We start from the raw sequence: 20,814 nt of genomic DNA, 5'->3' as shown, positions 1-20,814 counted from the left end.
GGCTTACAGAGAAATGTCATCCCTAGAGCGCTCTATAGTCATTGTGCTCGTAAGTTTGTGTGAGGAAATCAAATAAATTACCAATTTTTCAACAACAGTAATTATAAAAAAAAGAGGAAAAAGGGAAAAAAATCAAGGAAGATAAGTAATAAATACATTTCATATTAAAATGTTTTCGCAATACTGGTAAAAAAATAAAAATGCAATCACAATTTGATTATTTTTCTATACCGTTCAGCCTTATGTTATTAAGAATAGTGTTACAATTTGTTCCCCCTTGACTATTTTAAAATGTTAATGTAATTGTTTCAGTATTTTTTTTCTCCCATTCTGCTTTTAGGTTTAGCTTGCCTGAGAGCAGCAGGGATAAGGTGTTCTGTTCTAGTTTGTTTTTGTCTCATTCAGGTAATAAAGAAATCTGAGTGAAGCTGAATGTACATTAGCATGTTTGGTGTGTTTCCATTCACATGCTCTACAACAGTGGAGCAACACAATCACATCATCATCTTATACACAACTCTTCATTGCTCTTGTATCTGACCAGGAACTCGCAGGCCGTAATTCCAGCCCTGGTGTTTTACTGTCACTTACCACAGTGTGACTGACTCGCACACCTTTTATTATTGTTCCAAACTCAGAACCAACTGCCACTGGCATACTGCTGAATGTTTACGTGCAGTTGCACTTGTGCTTGTGAACTGTGGGTCTGCATTGCGTGCATCAATCTACATACCATGTATTCAGAGTACTGCTACATGCACCAAACCGTGAACCCTGTACGGTGACGGTTCAGCGCAAATACATGAGCGATTGTTGCCCTAATTTGAACCCAACTCTATCTGGTGACACCAGCCTCCTCTCTGAGGGAAAGCAATGGCTCAGTTACACAGAAATAATTCAAACATGATCTGCACAAATAGGGTGGATGCCTGCAGTGGTAGCTCAAAAGGAGAACACTCAGCAAAATGTACACCATGCAAATGTAGACATCAAGTATTGCTCCCTGTTGAGTACAAACAATCACACACAAATGAAAAATGTAACTAAGCAAGTTGTGCTACAATGGCAATTTTTATGTTTTCCAATTTGACTCCAAATTGGAAATCAAAGGAGCCCCACTACCAACATTTAACTCACTGCTCTAAGAGGTAGAACCCTAAAATTGAATCACACTGGGGATGCACAAGTTAGATTAGAGAGAACATTTGTGTGTTTATAATAGATAAAATTGAAAAATAATATACACTGCATGTTTAGAGAAAGAGCGATGTCTGGGTTTATCCTCCCCCCTTTCCGTAAAGCATGACAAAAAATGCAAAAATAAAAAAAAAGAGAGACAAATAATCTGCAATTTACAATGTAGAGAGCAAACTTAAATTACACTGTAATTATTTGCTTTTCTGCAGACATACAAATGAACTCTTACGTAGGTGGGAAGTTGTTTTTGCAAATTCCCTGTTATGCCCACCATACACTCAAAGACTTTGAAAAGACACTCACATCTAAAGACAATGTGTCATAAGTCACAGAGTTTTTAGTCACAGAGTGTAAGATTTTGCTAAGACTGCAGGGCTTCATGTCCTTTTTTTTTTTTGCACATAGCTCTGATGCTTTAAAGGTTTAAAGTTTAGTATTACAAGTCACAAATTTGTGGCAAGTATAAAAGTCTTGTAGTTTGAGATGGTTAAACTTCTGTGTACGGGGGAGTAAAAAAAGTAATTTTCCATGACATTTAAAATAAATACACTATATCAATGCAAGAATGCTGAAATTGTCTTAAATACCTTTCAGGAGTAGTTGACTCTGGTAAGTTAACTTTTTTGTAAACCTGCTGCTCAATAGAATGCCATTGTCTTTGTGGCTGGTGAATGAAGCAAATCCAGCAGCATATTTTACCAGCATTTGGTGCTTGTTTTCAACATTCAAACAATTTTTATTTGCTAATTATTATGGAAGACTTTGTTTGCAGTGCTACTGTACAACTCTCTGATTTGGCTGTGAAATTTATCAGCAACACTGCTTACTGGATTCCTTGAACAGTGGTCCATCGTGGGTAAATGCGCAGCTGCAGGTGGCAAAAAAAACACTCACAGCTACCAAGCAGAACAGTAATGCACTATAGTCACCTCAGAAACAGGCAAAGTAAGCCTCACCCCAACGTCTTTATCTCACACACACACAATGCAAAGCTGTATAGCACGGCTACTACGGCGGTATTTCATTCATTGCACACACTGATATTTGCTATTAGCCTACGAGTTAACCATTCATTTATCTGAAAATTACTAGCTTCAATTATATGATAATGTGACACTGCTTAAATCATATCAATGATAATATATGATTTTTTAGCAATCTAGCAATCTTCAGCAAAGAAGTACATTTAGCTAACATTTTTCCTAGGAAGGCGAATGAATGACCCGCCCTGTGTCTCTGACTGGCTTACCCTGACAGTCTTACTCTTACCCTAAACAAGCTAACTCCTCTTGCCCAAACCTAACCAACCCAACCAACGAAGGCAATGAGTACTAGTGAATCAAAGAGATAGTAAAGTGAGTCATAGGAAACTAAAGGCATGACCGGCCCCGCTCTGCTTTATACTGCCTCTGACTGGCATACCCTGACATTCTTACCCCAATCCTTACTATCCTAAACTTGCCTAAATCTAACCAATCCAACCAACGAGGGCAAAAAGTACTTGCCAATCATAAGGAGAATGGGGTGGGTTAATTCTTCGCTATCTGAGGAAACGCAAATTGACTTTCAGGACAGTGTAGCCAGCTAGTTAAAGCACATAGTAGTGCTATACCCAACTCAGATATGTGCCAGTTGAATCAGATTCGGCAGTTTGATACGAATATCCAGCGATTCAGGTTTTGTTTTGTTTTTTTTCTACATAAAGTTTGAAAGTTAGAACAGGGCTCTGAGGGACGTTCAGTCTGACAGTAGCATTCATGTAATATAGTAAACAAGCTAATGGCGCTAACCACAGATGGCAAATGCATAACAAGATTTTTGCCGACACGAAATGTCAAACAAAAGCCAGAGAGACTTTATCGCATTCACTTGCTGTGGATTTTGAAGGCATGCAGCAATTTCAGTCCACTTTTTTGAGGCACAAATGGGAGGCCATATCAAAGAAGCACTCTTGTTTACTCCACAACTCCATCAGTTTCTTCTCCTTTTCAATAGTCCAAGAAAACTCTTGTTTATCGCTGTCTACACGGTTTGCTGCTTCCTCTTTCATGCTGGGGAGAGCACCTGTTGGTTGTTAACAATGTCTGTATCACTGAACTTCAGTTGTTTTTTTTTTTTTTTTGTTTTTTCATCAAGACTGTAATTTTACTACAATGGTAAACATGTTTGACAATACTGCAACTCAAGCAAACTCTCATGATTTCACACAGACATAGGAAATTTGTCTGCAGCTGGTTAAAAAATAATTTGGTATAATGGCAGCAATAATATACTTAAGACTTGGCAGCTTCCTAAAATTTTCAGACGACATACTTTCACCATTTATGTGCTGAAATAGATTGCACATTAAGTCTCTCCTGGAGGTCTACTTCCCTTCACATTTCAAATCTTGGATGGCCGTATATGCATAAAACTAAAATACATGCATACATATGTATATGACTCATTAAGAGCTTAAAGTCTTAAACACAGAGATTAACTGGAATGTGCCAGCCTGTGGATTTTAAGCATTGTCATCTGTGGCCTTTGGTCCGCTGCACAAGAATGTCTACTGCCTTTGAGCTTTGAATGAAATGTCTCAGTGACTGCTGGCAAGATGAAAGGCTCCATTTTGAAGTGGTTAGTGCTGGTGTGCTCGACCGGCTGCCTTATATTCCTCCTCCTGTCAGAAACACTTGGCTAGACACGTGTGAAAACCCCACTGCCATCCAGAGCCTGTTATCACATGAAAAGGCTGCTCTCTGACCATATGACATTTCTGAGCATGTTATTCTCCACCACATTGTGTACAATTTACTTTTAAACTCAGGGAGACTCAAAGTAAACAGGGACTAAATGCATTGATGGCACTTCGAACAGTGGCTAAATGCTGTTTTGAAATAGATGAGCCAGTGCTGCCCAAGCATACAGACATCTCCCTACAGCTGTGTAGTTAATATGGATGTGAGCAATTTATATGCGTGACCATGGAAGGGACGCACCTGGGGCTGGCTTGATGAAGAAAATGCCTCACTTTAGACGCCATGTTTTTTAATTTTAGTCCTCTTTTAGCTTTCCATTAAGTCATTTTGAAACTTAAAAGCCTCATTCCCACCAAGTGCCTGTCGTTGAGATGAAGAGCCATTACTTTCACATCTGGGTCCAAGAACAATAGCATCAAAATAAGATTGTATGGGGAGGGCTCTCTCTGTGCAAAACAGATTTTACTTAGCTCTCTGCAGCAGGCTGTAATAACCACAATTGTCAGGGATCAAATAGAAAATGTAGGCTAAACAAATCTGCTGTAACCAGTTTGGACAAAAAGCCATTAAGGGAAAATTACCAGATAATAGTTTGGAAATAAGTGAGTAAATTCAGTAAAGAAATGAAAATAAAAATACAGAGGAAGGATGCCAACATTTTGTATGCATTGACTGTTTATTTGTATGCCATTAAATTTGTGGATATTAACTCCAGGTATCATGAGGTTTAAAACAGCGCATCAGATGAGGATTTTTGAGTACATGCGCCCTCATTCCACCAGTGGGCCAAATCCTACATCAGATATTTTGAGTTCTTTTGTCTATATTTTTCAATATAAAATTTTTAAAATATTTACTTGGAATAACTAAGGTTTGATTTTTTCACATTTTGTTAAATAAAACTACTTGCTTCTATCACGATTACTTCTACCAATAATGCTACTGCCAATATCAAAATGTAAATACTATGGCCACTCAGTGTTTCCTATAGAATTAAAATCCAAGTGTGGCAGTAGCCGACGACAGGGGAGGTGTCAACATACTACCTAAAAATAAGGTAAAATATTTTTATTTTTTTCATCTGTGCAGCTCAGGGTTGAAAACATTGTATCGAAACAACTTGACTTTGGACCAGCATGTGTGTATGACATGACCGTGTGTGCAACTCATCTTAACGCTTCCTTTACCTGTTAGTCCAAGACAAACTAAGACATGTGTTATTTTAATCAGAAAATCTTATCTGAGAAATTATACATTATGTTCAAAGCCCTAAATCATGAGATTGTCTCAGAGGAATTAACAGAAAAAGAGAAAAAAAGCCAACCCAGATCTGACTGATCAATAATCAATCACAGGAGAGAACAAAGTTCATGCATTATGCAACAGGGGATGGATGAAAAGAAATAAAAGACAGAGAAAAGCATGTTGGTGAATCTACCAAATCCACAGGGTTAAGCCTACACCACAAACTTAAGTAGTAAGTAGTACATTTTTTTTATGACCAATGTTAATAATATAATATTATATATATGTATACTGCTTGAGAGACATATATGTGTGTGTGTGTGTGTGTGTGTGCGCGCGTGCGTGCATATGTATGTATGTATGTATGCATATATATGTATATACACTGTATATGCATACACTCTATAGATATAGACATAGATATAAATATAGATATAGATATCACTCTCTCAATAAGATACAAACAGAATAATACGGAGAACATGTAAAATGCATTAAAACAAAAAAAAATTCTGACATTATTTTAATTATAACATTGGCATAAAGATAAGGTATACTGTGCAAACCTAGCTCTAGCAGCACTTGAGTGTGTGTAAAAGGTGTAAAATGGGATAAAGGGATAAAATGTCCTGTATGGGTTTTTTGTCAAGATCAATATTTAAACAGATGCCTCATTATTTTCAAGATGTTTCAGTGTTCCCCTAAATTTATGTGCGATGACTTCCCATTTATTCCTCTTTCTTTTCCTTTTTCATTGCTCAAACATGGCATTAAGTAGACCATATTTCTGTGTTGAGCCTAAATTGAGCATCAGCAGTCTCCTCAGGACCATGTACAGAGAATATACCAGTAATAATAGTGATGGATAGAGCTACTTACAAAAAGGTACAGATGCATTTAATGGGCAGTCGAACATTTTAATGGTTATAGGAGCACCTTGTTGCCCTACTCTCAGCTCTCACAACACCTCACCATGCTGTTAAGTGCAACTGGAATGGAATTATAAAAGGCATGAACAAGATTTGAAGAAAATGAGCACTGGAGAGACCATCAAAGGACCAGGAGAGAGATTATGTTATTGTACACATTTCCTCCTGTGTTTAATCCTAAAGTGAACTAAGGTCATCTTGACATGTTTGACATTATTCCTGAACAAAGACACACCAGGGGGCACAAAGCTGACACATGGAGTGTAAAGCCTTTAGACATGTAGTTCATTTTCTCTTCATATTTAATTTCTTTAAGATCTGCAGACAAGCCACAGTTTATCCTACCTAATAGGCAAAGAGCCTGTATGGATGACATAAAACACAGGAACAAATTAAATTAATGAACAACATGATCAGTTATTAAGGACAAAAAGTTAGATTATCGCTCTTTCAAATTGAATGGAACGCATACAAGTTAAACATAAAGCATGAAATAAATGTTGCTTGTCTATCGGCCAAATACTCAAACTTCTGTCAAGCTGTTGGAAGAGGTCAAATTAATTTTCTCAGACATTTTTCAGACTGTGTTTTTAAGCTCATCATCATCTGTGACACCAGCAGTTCTGTACCAAAGATTTGGTCCCTGGTGTGCTTCTGTCCTTGACATCTGGAGATGCATTCATCTCATTTTTTACTCATCAGGAGTTTATTTCCTCTGTGTACTAAACAGACATGTACCTGATCCAATATTTTTTCCTTTACTATGGATTTTAAGCACACATGTATTTACAAGGCTAACTATGGCCTGTGCATTCCCTCAGCAAAACCTAAAACAATGTGCAGAAATCAATTTTGGCCACTTGTGAATATATGGTAAGAAACATGGCTCTTATGCGGATCATTTTTCCCCCACCCCTACTTCACCTATCAGGTGGAGATGAAAAAACAGGGTCAGAAACAGACTGTACAAATAAAAATTTCTTCATTAAAAAGGTACTGTGTGGAGATTTTCTTCTGCACAGGCAAAAGCACACAGAAGCTGTTGTGGTAAAGTAATTTCCAATGTGGTGATTAAGGCAGCTCAATGATGCAATTTGTGTTATTACTACCATATTTTGTTGTTTTTGCAAATTACTTAAACTGATAGTTAAACAAGGGCACAGCATTTTTTTCAGCTGCTCTGCTTGCTTTGACACAGAATATGAATGGAATAAAAAATGTCAGCACCCACCAGTCTTTGTGGGTTCAGTGTCAAGTTGTCCTCTATTGTTGTTGTTTCGCAAAGTGGTTTTCGTGGTTTTTGCCCTGTCGCACCTCCACTATGATTGGACAGCTGGGTAAAAAGTGACAATGACGATCAGCTGTAGTTGTTTACCCAATGTTTAAATGTTTTCAACTCTCAGTGATCAGGAAAATGCGCAGAATAAAATGCACAGCGCCTCATCACGCTGCTGGCATTTTTAGTAGAGTGTAAATATGTAGCACTCCCATGAAAAAAGGGAAAGCAGGTGGCAGTAACATGCCAAGAAACACAATAATGCATTAACAAAAACAGTGAAGAGGAAGTCTGCAACCTAGCAAACATGTATGCAAACAATGCAGGTTTACAATGCAGAAAAAATTGCAAGTGTTTCGTATAAAAGGAAATGCATTCATCATATTTGTACTTTCATTTTGGAAGGTAAACCTGCCGACTGGCGAGTATGTACCATAAGCCTTCTAAATTAATTTTTTTTCCTGGGGCAGCACGGCCTTGGCAGCCGCTCAGCTGCAGCATATCTAAAGAAACAGAGTCTCACAATTTTTTTCCGGATGACACGCACAGTTTTCAGCAAAACCGGACAGTGAAAATGGTTTTTTGCTCATTAAACTGATTTTATACCACCTTTTATTAGAGTTCAGCAGTTTTAGTATCTAAATCTGTCACAGACATGAGGAAATACAAACATGTCTGTTTCAATCAAACCTTCCTGTTTCTGTTTCAAAATAAAAACCCTCTGACAACATTTCTGTAGACAGAAGCCCCTTAGTTGTCAGCACAAGGCTTTTCACTGTGACACATTTACAGGACTGTGTTGTTGAAAATACGGTGGCTGCAAGGCTGCATAAATGAGTGGAGTATGTGCAGTTAATTGTAGAAATACAGCAGTTATAACAGTAGGCAGCTGTGCTACAGCCACCACAAAAAACGCTGCCCATGTAAACACACACTGCTCATGCGTGCAGAGTGGCCTGGGCTAAACCTCCAGTGCTTGTGATGTGCACTGCATGCAAAACATCCTCAATACAGCCTCTCCTGTATGAAGTTCATAGAAAGATAAGGGTCCATATTTTTGACGGTATTAAAAATCACAGCGTCAGGATCTCTAAATAACCTTTTATACTGTAATATCATGATACCGCCCATTGTGAAATTAGCGCCAGAAACTGGCTAAATCTGATGAAAAAGGATGCATATTTATATTTCTGTCACTGTATGTGCACATTATTTCTGTCCCACAACTGCTAATGGGCCCCTAATTAGATCCATACAAGGACAAATACAGACAGACAGACATTCCACTTTATGGCTATAAACCGCTTTCTTTCATTAAAGTTGACTTCAGTGTCTTTGAAATCTAAGTTAAATCCAGAGTAACGTGAATAGCGGCACAAACAAAGGCTGATGCGAACAGCACATTAAAAAAAGGCCATGAATCAATTCAGATGCTTCTTGCTGTGATGATACAATGCCAACTGTGGAGTCACTACAACCCTCTCGTTGAATCTGTCTTGTAGCAACACACTATAGTCAGTGTACGCGTGTGCATGTTCCTGCACATGTGTGTGTTTGATACCTGCAGTTAGATTTATTGGATTTGGGGATCACTCCTGCTGTGTGCTCTGTGGTAGGAGTGGGTTTGACTCAGTTTCTCTGTGTGAAGCTGGCATCGTTTTGGACTGACCTTGCAGTGGAGGTGTCACAATGTGGAGCTGCTGTCATTACTCAATTAGACAGAATGAGGCACTGGCTAACGTGACAGTACCATAGTGTGAAAACTAACTGAGAATTAGATTCCAGGCCTGGCAAGGATTGTTTAAATGTACCGACAGAGGAATCAAACACAACAGGTCTGTTTTTATGTTATGATATATGAAGCCTTAGGACATTACTCCACCTGCCTCTCTCGGTAGGGAAAAAAAAAAAAAAACATGCACGCTGCTCAAATAAGCAGCAAGGTTAATGGAGTGATAGGTCAGGATAGATCCTGTTATACCCCTTTCAGTGTAAAACTGTGTTGGCGGTTGATCTTCGTGGGTCAACGTGTATCATCCAACCTGGGTTCAATGGGGGTCAGTCTCTGTTTGGCTTTGGCAAACAGGAATTTCTATTAGGGTATCTAATTGAATGTTATTGATATTTTAAGAGACATTAACCCAAGCACTCAGCTGGTCTATAAAGGAAAAAAAAAACAAGAGGGTGACGGACGAAAGATACCTAAATGGACGAGACTAAAAGCATCAGGAGAAAGCTGAAACTTGACTGTGTATCTTAAATTAACAGAAATGGATCAAACAAGGGCTTTCTGTGCATTCAAAAGGCCTACACCATAATGTTTCATGTATGAAAAAAAGCAAGTAGTAACAGCTGCTTTTCATGCGATGCCAATTTATCTTTTTATAGGCAACCCGGCTAAAGGACAACAGTATACAACACAGAGATGGGCAATAACTAACAAGATATTACAGTAAAGAATGACAATAAAATGCTGAGGATGTTTTATGTAGAAAGAGTGTCACCATTACATAGATTGTTCAAAGATGCAGTACTGTATGAGTTGGGCTTTCAACACTAATTGTATGCTCAAAGAAACTCAAAAGATTTTGCTGCAGTCATGCAATACTTTAAAGTTGTGTGCGTGGATTTAATTATAAATGGTATTAAATTGCTTGTATAATACTTGCCATAATTTCCCTTTCATGTCAAACCACAATATACTTTACAGTATGTAATTGAATGGGTGTTTGTTATCTTTAGGACCACATATAAATTGATATGTGTGCTATAATGTTGATTCAGCATGTTTAATGTTTAGTGATTAACTATTTGTCTCTTGTATGGACATTGCATTTTTAATGGGGCATAATGCTCTGAATAAATGACGTCATTATATGCAGGCTCAACTACTGTCTTTGGTTTATTCACTTATCTAAATTTTAAAAAATAAATAAACAAAAAACAACTTTTTTATAATGTGTCAATTTACATCCATAAAAGTCGTTACTACAACTACAATTGACTACGATAAGGGTAATCCCGCTGTTCAATTATGTGAAATTTGACTTTAAAAAAGACAATTAAAAAATTATATAATTATAATTAATTTATATAGATTGTATTTTCTAAAGGGCCCCTGATTATTTTGTTGCATTCACACACACAGAGAGATATGCACATGCATTCACATAACAATATTGGATTTAATATACTTTAAAAATCCACAATCACAAAGGAAATGCATTCAAAGGAAACACACGAGTTTTTGTGAGCAAAACTGGCTGTAAATATCTGAGTAAAAGTAGTCCTGCATGTGAAGTTTGACTAAAGTAAATGTCCAAAATTTTTCACATTGATACTTGAAATACTTGAAATATCAAAAGAAAAACTCAATTCTCAATCTGCAGAATAGCCTATTTCAGAGTATATTATATTACTAGATTATTATTAATAAAGCATTAATGTGTACATTAATGTGGCAGAAGATTTAAGTGGAGGAATTGATGAAGTCTTATTCAACCTTTAGTAAGACAATATAATGTATTTGTTGGTCATATTAAGATTTAATATGCTTTATTCACTATACAATTGCTTTTTCTGCTATACTATTTTTGTCCTTATATTGCATGCCCCTCTAACTTTGTACTGCAACTAGCACAGTAGTTTCCCTCGGGATAAATAAAGTTCAATCTTATCGTCATAATCTGAATCTGCAAGAAAACTAGTAACCTAAATTGTCAAATAAATGTAAACATATGCATTTGCCTCTGAATAGAATATATTTACAAAGTAGCACAAAACAGAAAAACTCAAATATAAGTACAAAAAAGTGATACTTAGTACTTCAGTACTTAGTTACGTCATTACTTTTAACAACAGCTCAGAGGTGGAGGTAACAAATAAAACAACTCGTAACAAAGTTAACACACAAGAAGCCTTGGGACAACAGGATATAACCAGAAAGCTATGATAAATGAACACTGTGAATCCGCCAGGCCAAACATGACTGAACACACAACTGAATCCAGCAACAACAACAACAACAACAACAACATGTCCCCGAGCTAACCAACACTGCGGTGCACAGTTTAACACAGCCACAGAATCAACACAACATGACCGCAAACACGAACTTACAAAGTAATCTACTGCGCAACAGATGCACAATAATGCCATTAGTTATGATTAAACTTCACTCACCAAGTCGTTGAATCTACCGTCTCTCAAACAGCCGCTGGATGGAGGAGGCAGCGGCTGACGGACTGCACCTGGCTAACAGGTGTTAGCTTTATTAGCTCCGACTGGTGTCTGTCTCAAAAGTTGATATTCCTCTGTCGTTGCACGCCTTATTCCCGAAGTTTACTTTGTCAAGTGCTTAAGTGCTGCCGCATATATTCGCCCAACTGCTGGTGTAGTCTGTAGGTCACAACTAAACATTTTCTACGAGCTATTTTTTCATGCCTCTTTGCAAGTTGGAGAGCTTAGCGTCAGTTAGTGTAGCATCCACTTCCGGTCACGTTTAAAATCGCCTGCGCCAACTTCCGGGCTAAACCTTTTTTTTTTTTTTCTTTGGTCTGTTTGTTTTTTGAATATACAGCAAAGATGCGGAAAGGTTCTTCATAAAAAAATGTTTAGAACATTTTGCAATGAACAACAATTAAAAGTTTCTGTGGAGCAACTAAAATTCTCAAAGATGATTTTAATTTTTATTGTTTTATCCTGTGGAGACAAATTATTTATTTTATTTTTTCCAACTTCCATTGTCTGCACTTGCTTTTTGCAAGTTACTGTGAAGCCATTATCTTGTGCACAGGAGATCAAAAATATCACCCTACTTAATTTATTGATAGGGTTGATCTGACAAAAGGCCAGCTTAAAAAAAATAGTTCTTTCGTTTCATGTCTGTGCTGGTGTCGGTGCTGGCTTCCACCTTAAAGTTCTTTTTTTTTAAGTATTGCATTAATCATCATGAAATTTGGACAAGCTGTACTTTATGTAAATGCTAGTTAACAAATCTAAAGAAACACGCTCACAATGATTTACGTAGATAATGTTATACCTGCTGAATATCATAATGTTATTGTTATTGTGAGTTAGCATACTGATGATAGCATTTAGTTCAAAGCACTACTGTGCATACACAGTCTTACAGAAGTGTGTGGCATTAGACTCTTGTTACATTATGCTTATGTAGCTATTTTTCAGTGTAATGGGTGGTTGCATTTGAGGGGCAAAGTGATTCAGTGTCCTCAATTCCACCGCAGCATTGACACTCTCCACAATGGTTTTCAACATGTGAATCCTTGCCTGAGCAAAACTCTCATTATTTGATGAAACATAAAAAAGTGTTTTTATATCACCGTTTGATTTATATTAGTAGTTTCTGTGTTTTACTGTTACAGCTGAATTACCCATAAAAAGCTGCTGACCTGGCAAAGAAATGTTTAAAATTTCATCAGTGAAACACTTCTACCCACATAACCTCTGTGAAAGCACATCCCCCCTGATGGGTAAATATGGATGTCAGCAGATGAGCCCCTCATGTATCCACTCTCTTTAAAAGCTAATGTTAATAGTATATAGTTAATAGTTGTAGGGACGATGATAGTTGGTGATGGAGAAATAACTCTTCCGCGTCCTTCTTGTGTGATACAATTTTCCCTCTGATTGGCCAAGGCTCTGGCCTAGTAGAGGTCACTCTCTCTTTCCTCATTCAATTACAGACGGGCATAAATCAAGCTGTTTCTCCAGCCATTTTGGGCGACTGCTGACCACTTTATTATGACCTTGTTCAAATTTGCAAAGGGTATTTTACTCTTTGCCTCTCTATCCCCCGCTCTGTGTAATTTAAACAGTGACAGCTTCGGCTCATTAAGGTACCATCTGGTGAAATGCTAAATGAAAGAAGAAAGCGCTCAATAGAGTGTGGACCTCCAACAGGGCCTAATAATCTTCTCTGTCAGCTGTTACTTTCACATTCAACAGTGTGCTGGATAGATACACAAGCTGTTATATAAGAGAAGGCAGAGTCTCTCCTTATGATGTTGCAATGCGAAAGAGGTCATCAAAATCGATACATCTCTTTTTCTTGACTTCTTGACCAATAACGTCTTGGTGGAGCTTAAAATTGTCCCTGCGGTACACAAGGCTCTTGCAAAACATTGTAGCAGCAGTATTTGACAGATAAAAATCCAAAAAGTAAATCGTGACTGAAAAATGCATGAAAACCCAAAATAGTAAGATGAATAAAAAATATAAGGTGCTTAGATATACTAAAGTTCCTAGATTTGTAATTCCCTGGTTAAAATTGTTTTTTTTTGGTTTGTTCATTTTGAAGTGGATTCAACAGTCATGCAAAAGATTTTTCTAGTTTCAAAACACAGTCGCTCAACAATCTGTAAAGCTGGAGCTGAAAGACTGAAGAGGTGGTGCTAATCAAAACTAATGAGCTGCATCCATTGTCTGCTTACTAGTCGTATAATGCAAACTGCTGACATCAACTTTTATTACAGCTTAACATAACATTATTTCAAATAAGTAGCATATTCTCACCAAGGTATTGTTGAAATCCAGAGCCCTTCAAACAAATTATCCCATATCACTGAGCACACAGATCAGAATATACATTGCTATATCCTCTCACCTAATAATTATAATAATAATATCATAATAACAACAACAACAACAACAACTTGGATTTATATAGAGCCTTCCCAAGGTCACTTGGGAAAAAGTAAGAACACAGAAATAAATAAATAAATACAACCTACACTGACTATTTAACAATGATTTAATATAATTAACAAATTTACTTGTATGCATGAAGAATATGAGAAAGTTTATATATTGTTATTTGTATATTACTGTAATACCCCTGAATTTAATTTTTAAAAAAATTAAGCTTAAAAGTCTATTGTTGTTTTTTTGTTGCAGTACATCACTTAAACAGAAGTAGTTTTCAGACAGAATCAAGAGGTTTAATATCAGTTTGTACTTGCATTTAGTAAGTATTAGCTGGGAAGAAATGTTATTTAAGCCCTTCAGTATTTTTCAGATCATCATTTTTTGTCATACTGTTTACTGGTTGTCAGTTTTACAGATAAGCTCAGTGCCAATAACATTTTTGTTTTTAACAACAATAGATGATCACTTTATTTTGCCAAATCTGTCTTGGTGCTGAAAAAAAAAAGTGTTCAGTGTTTTCAGGAAATATTTACTTGGTGTCTTGCGCCACGAGTTAGAAAACCATTCTCATCTGTAGGCTACATAAAATATAAAGATAGCAATTGATTAGTTAAGTTTAGCATGAAAAATGAGAAACAGGAGGGAACAGCTATCCTAGCTCTGTACAAAGGTTAAAAAAATAAATAAATAAAATAAACCCTCCTGCACCTCTCCAGCTCATTAACTGACATGTTACATTTAATATGCCACCATAGTTTTTGATTAAACAGACATACATGAGAGTGGTATCAATCTTCTTATGTAAATTTTGGCAAGAAAGAAAGAAGAGTGTAATTCTCAAATTTTACAATATTTCATTAGTGAGATGTTTTGGTCAAAGTCTGTTTAAAACTTTAAGAAAACTCTGCAGTAACTGTAGAAGATATTGGCCATTGTGCAGATTCACAGCCCATATATGTACAGAAAGACATCCAGTGTACACAGCAAAGCAAATGTAGAAAAGGACTGTCTTCTTGACTCCATCTGCTGATGAAAATTTTGTGATATGAACAAAGACTCAGAACACCAACTAAGTTATTTCTATCAAAACAGTGCTTGATTTACAAGAAATATTTAATAAAAATCAGGTACAGATAATAATTTCAGAGCAGCCTAAAGACATGAAGTGATTGCTTTTTGAGACCAACAGTATGTTTTATCTTAAGCTTCAAAGTCAGACTCAAACGACTTGTTCTCTTCAGACAGGACTTCCTGCCAGATCTGACACTAGTTTCATGTGTAAGTTGTCATCACTGTAATTGGGCCAAGACACCTGTGCCCTCCCACTTTTAGGTTGAATGCACTTTGAATGACTGAAGTGGCAAACCACAGATTGTACCTTTGATTTGAGCTTACTGCTGCTTTTCTTGTAGATCTACTGCTGATGTGAACGTGTGGCTGACCAGAAATAACAGAAAGAGACAATAATAGTAGGCAAAAATGTGTGTATTGCTAATATGTGTAAATATATGTATCGTGAGTTAGGCATTGGGTAGTTTTTAAAAATATCATGTCACAATTATCCTGGCAGGAATTAACTCAATTTAAGATATTATTCCAGTACTCATCAAAATATGCTTAAAATTCTAAAAATGCCACTAAAACATCCTGGAATCACCTTACCTTACCTTGATGAGAAACAAGTGTTTTTATTGCATCAAAAATTAAACACATATTTTAGTGGAAAATGTACAATCCTAAAAAGTTGGGCATTTCAACTATTTAAAATGGCATCGTATCTTTTAATGTGTAAAATGCAGATGCTTGATTAAGATTTTTTGCATTTTTGAGGTTAGTGTGTATGGAGTCTGTTTTTCCCTCTTTAATCACTGATTGCTCAGCAGTCTCTTTGTGTGCTGCTGGACATCGGTTTTAAACACCAGTCTATTGGGTCCAAAGTCCTGTTGGGAGATCAGGCTGTAAAATTGTGTGTTATTCCATCCCATCTGTGAGTCATCAGTGATTAAGTAAACTGTCCAAAGACTGTAACCAAAGAAGATGTCAAAGAGTTAGAGAGAGAGAAAAATTTTGAACTCTTCTACCTTTTACTGAACCAAAATTAATTTATCTGTATACAAATGAAAAGTTAGAGTTTTTACAATTCATCTTAAATGTAGAACATCTCTTTCTAATATAATATAATATAATACTGCATGATGCATGACTGCAATACTGCAAAAAACAAGTTACTTACCCTATACAAGAAGCAATCCAACACACCCCACATGCACTCTGGTGAAGCGTTACTGTCAACTTTCTGTAAACCTGTGTTTCAAAAGGTGTGACAGGAAGGCCCAAGGCCAGGTATCGTTGCCCACCTCCACACACAGCCCTAATAGGACACCACTTATGGCCACGTACCCCTCACTCACATGGCCCATCTCTCACCCTCCTCTTCACTGACAAGAATGAAACTGACAAAATAACAGCCCCCCATCCCCAAACTGTCCATCACTCTAAAGGTCAACACAACACTATGGCCCTGGTCCCTCTCCACACTCTTACACTGTTCATTACACCTGGAGACAGCGCTGTGGCCCCTGCCCTCCCTCCCTCCCCAAAGCAGACTGTCCATCACTGCCATCCAGGTGAGAAGGTAATTGGGGAGGTTCTGCCCAAGCAAGGCAGCGTCCTCTGACAGCATCCAGAGTGCACAGAACATGTACCAGCCAGCTACTGGTGGTTTTCTTCTGGCTGTTCAACATATCCTTGGACATTATAAAAACTTTTTTGGAGGTTGTTGCTGCAGGGCCTCTGGCAATAGACTCCACTGGCTCGCTTTAGTTTGCATACCAAACCCACATGAAAAATCAAATAATATAAAGTGTCTTTCAACATGGCTGAGAGGCTTTGAGCAAAGTTTTTGTTTACTGTCTACACATCAAATTTCAGACATAACTTCTGGCACTTCTCTGACATCTCTTTCATTATGGTATGGATCTGTGGAGATACGTAGGAGGACTAGAGGAAAGTGGTTACAGTGTTACATTAGGTGGATCACAAAAAATGTCAGAACAACAGAACTGATAAGATGAAAGACTTTGGGATGATTTCCCTAAAAATGAGAAAAATGCAATGCTATCCTTCAAATATCTTGCAGAATATGCAGCATATCCAGCCCAGTAACCCTGAGTATTATATTCCAGCCCAAGTCAAATAACACCACTTTGTCAGTGATCTCGGCATAAGATGCAGATGCCAAAAGACACTTTTAGCAGTGGTATGATTCATTGCAAGGCATTGGCTGAATGGCACCTTGAGTGGCAGTATGACACACAAACCATTCTTATTCCAAACTCATCAAATATCGCTGCTCTGTCAGTGCTTTTGGCGTAAGAGCGCAACGCCAAAGGACACCTTTCTTGTGCCCATGAAATGCTAGCGGACGTCATCAGTCGAGAATGTGGCTAGACAAAACCGGTCAGGGTATTATTGTATGTTGGCGGACAGTTAAATGGCATCTCCTGCCTCCACCTGATACGCACACAGGTAGTGTGATGGATATGCAACGGGCTATGACAGGGCATAACACGGATGGACGAGCCTGTTACAGCCATATGATACACCACCGGACGACAACAGGTTGAACTGCTGCCGGTAACAATGTAATATAAGGAGCTGGAAGGTCCCTAAAGGGTGGGCAGGAGGGGAGATGGATCAAATTTTCACCCAGGAGCCAGGTGTTTGCTTCCTGAATGAATGTAGAGGCAAAACATGATGTTTATATATATATATATATATATACATAACCACTTGTACCTTTGTTGCCAAATCCTAACCATGTGCTTTTCTTGACATCCGGGCATTGGTTGGGGCATCCCAGAATGTCAACAGCAGTCCCAGGAGGACACCTAGACAGTGATATGTAGTCCACTGACAAAGCGGCGATGTGTGAAGACTTGGGATGAGTGAGGGCTGAATATTCATATTGGAAAATTTAAGTCCTGCGCCAATACAGGAAGTGGAGTACTCTTGAACTAGCAAAGTTAGGATGTGTAGGCTGGAGTGGTGGATGAGCGTGTCCACATGCATATCTGACTTTCATGCAGGAGACTGTAACTAGCTTACTTTTAACCTTTCCAATGCACCTTAGCCCTTAATCTAACCCTTTAGTTGTGTAACCTAACCATACCCTTACCATAGTTAATGTGCCATAACCTCAAGACCATAACCAAACTTAAGTAGCCATGCACAAACTTGTAAAAATAGAATTTTCAAAACATTGTATTGATGAAATCTGGGATTTGGCAGAATAGGCAGATACATAGCAACCTGCTCTTAACAGCAGATCTGTTTAAACAAAGTACTATTTGGAAGTCTTAAACTGAAGACTACAGTGTTTGTGAAAATACATGATTTTATGAAAAATAAAAGGTGTGAGTATATATTATGAACATGTCCTGATTAGAGCTGGATTTAAAATGGGACTCTATAGCAGCTATAACAGCATCATGATGTGCAAATCAAAGGTTTTGCACTGTTTTCACACAAAGATAAGGATGATGATTGTTCTGTAAATAGTAAAAGAATATTGGGGTTTGTTTATCATTTCCATTATTTTTTATTTTTTATATATAGCTTATATAGCAAACACCAATCAGCACAAAATCATTTACATAGAGAGTCATAGCATAGAAGATCTTGAAGACCTGGAGAATTAGCTTTTTCATTTCCAAGTGTCAGACTTGAGGTCCGAACATGATGAAAATTGTAAAGGAATCTCAGCTTGTTATCTGGGTTGAACTATCCACTTTTATTCAACTCCGTTCTGTTGGAGTAATTACTCCTCCACAATAGAGGGATGGTTTACAGACTGTTATGGTACAGAAGTCCATGTACAAATATGTCTTTTGACTAAACTGTGTGAAACAAACTAACAAGCTTCCATGCTAACAGTTAGCTCACACAGTTAGGTCCTCACTGACCATTAGTAAGCTTCTTATCTTGGATAGCTTCCCCTCCCTTCTTCAGTACCTCCATGTCTCTTTTTACAATGATGTTCAAGCCCAAGAACACAATGCCAGGGTGAAGGTAACAGCAGGGTACAGACTAGAAAGAAAGAAGGGGGAGTGAAACCCATTCTCATTCAAAGATGTTCCAACAGTGACACTTTGTGACGCCCTATCAGCATCTGAAACTAACACATTAGGCACCCTTTAGAGTTTGTATGAGATGCACATCTGTTTCCTGGATAAAAGACATTGCAACACATGGGTTATGTTGTGAAATGGCTGCAGTTCTGCTTAGGTGACAAAACTACTTGGTTAGGTTGGAAAAACATCATGATTTGGGTTACATTAAGTTTCGGGGTTACAGTTTGATGTAATGTGATGTAAACACGTGAATAACTATGCAATGTACATACTTAACTTATGTTATTTTATATTAAAATGAATCAGTATCGACTTTTGGTTTCACATGGGACATGAACAGCTGTGTCCTTTGTGAAAGTTCTGGATTTGTTTGACCAATCTGTTTCACTCAAACATCCTCCCCACAGGGATTTTGTATTTATTTAAAGCTCTGAGCATCTAGTATGACTGCAGATGGGTTGACATTAGAGTTAGCTGAGGGGCGTCACAAAGCTCTGTATTTGATGACTTGGGTGAGAAACCAGGCTGGGGGCTATTGTGACTGGTGTTCTTCAATGGCTGGTGTATTAATGTTTAACTTGCTACAGTAGTTCACCATCTAGACCTGCAAGTAATCCCTATATCACAAAATGTATTTAAATATTTTGCAAAGATTTAAGATTGAATTTTGCTGTGTCACTGTGACCAGGCCTAAACACCTTTCTCAGCTGTGACTGTCCAAGTCTCTGCTAGTGGGACCTTTTCATTCGGCCATTCCCCCGGCACAATGGCCGAATTATCAACAGTCTACCAGAATCACGTTTTTGCTTTAATCATTAGCTATACCTCCAAAAACCATTTACATCCTCCTAGTCTGAATTTTCAGATTGAAAACATAGAAAAAGTCAAGCAGAGGAGTCTGAATCTGGGCAGCCACACTGAAATGCCATGCCCACTTGACCTCCTCAGACCATTCAAGGAGTTGAGTTTGAGCTGAAGGAAGCATGCAAAAAGAATTACAGGCACAAGAAAATATGTGTGTGTGTGTGTGTGTGTGTTACCCAGACTTTTGCAGAACATATCCCAGCATTCAGAAAAGATCAGGAAATTTCTGGACTTGCCACAGCTGTCGGCTTACTAGAGAAAATTAGAATTAGAAACGGTTTGACCCTTTCCTGGAAGAACATTGAAAGAGCTAAAAGTAAAGATAAATAAAGAAGGCAACGCCTGAGGTTTAATTTCATAATTCCCCATAACTGACTACAATTGATTTGTAGTAGTAATGTATCAAGGGTTACAAGTTGAAATTATCCTTCCACAGAAAAAATGTCTATTCATGAATTTTATCACAAATATTTTTGCTTAAGGGGAATCCAAATGAAACTGAAAATCTGTGCCTCTACCGGACCTCAGTTGTTAGCTAAGGACACTTCAGGTGTCTTTTCAAACGTAATGTTTCTATTCAGTTGACAACCTGTCTAGTCTTCAAAAAAATACTTAACAGACAACATATTTACAAATTGTATACCAATAAACCCTTTGGAGCTTGAACAAATTCGCTTGTTGGGAAGCAAATAGAAAATAGGCACTGAGCAGTTTAACAAGAAATGGCCAAAAAATAGCAAGAGAGTAAAGTAGTAAAAGTAGTA

The sequence above is a fragment of the Plectropomus leopardus genome, chromosome 4 (assembly GCF_008729295.1).
Source record: "Plectropomus leopardus isolate mb chromosome 4, YSFRI_Pleo_2.0, whole genome shotgun sequence".
NCBI classification, from domain to species: domain Eukaryota; kingdom Metazoa; phylum Chordata; class Actinopteri; order Perciformes; family Serranidae; genus Plectropomus; species Plectropomus leopardus.
Note: the sequence above shows the minus strand (reverse complement) of the source record.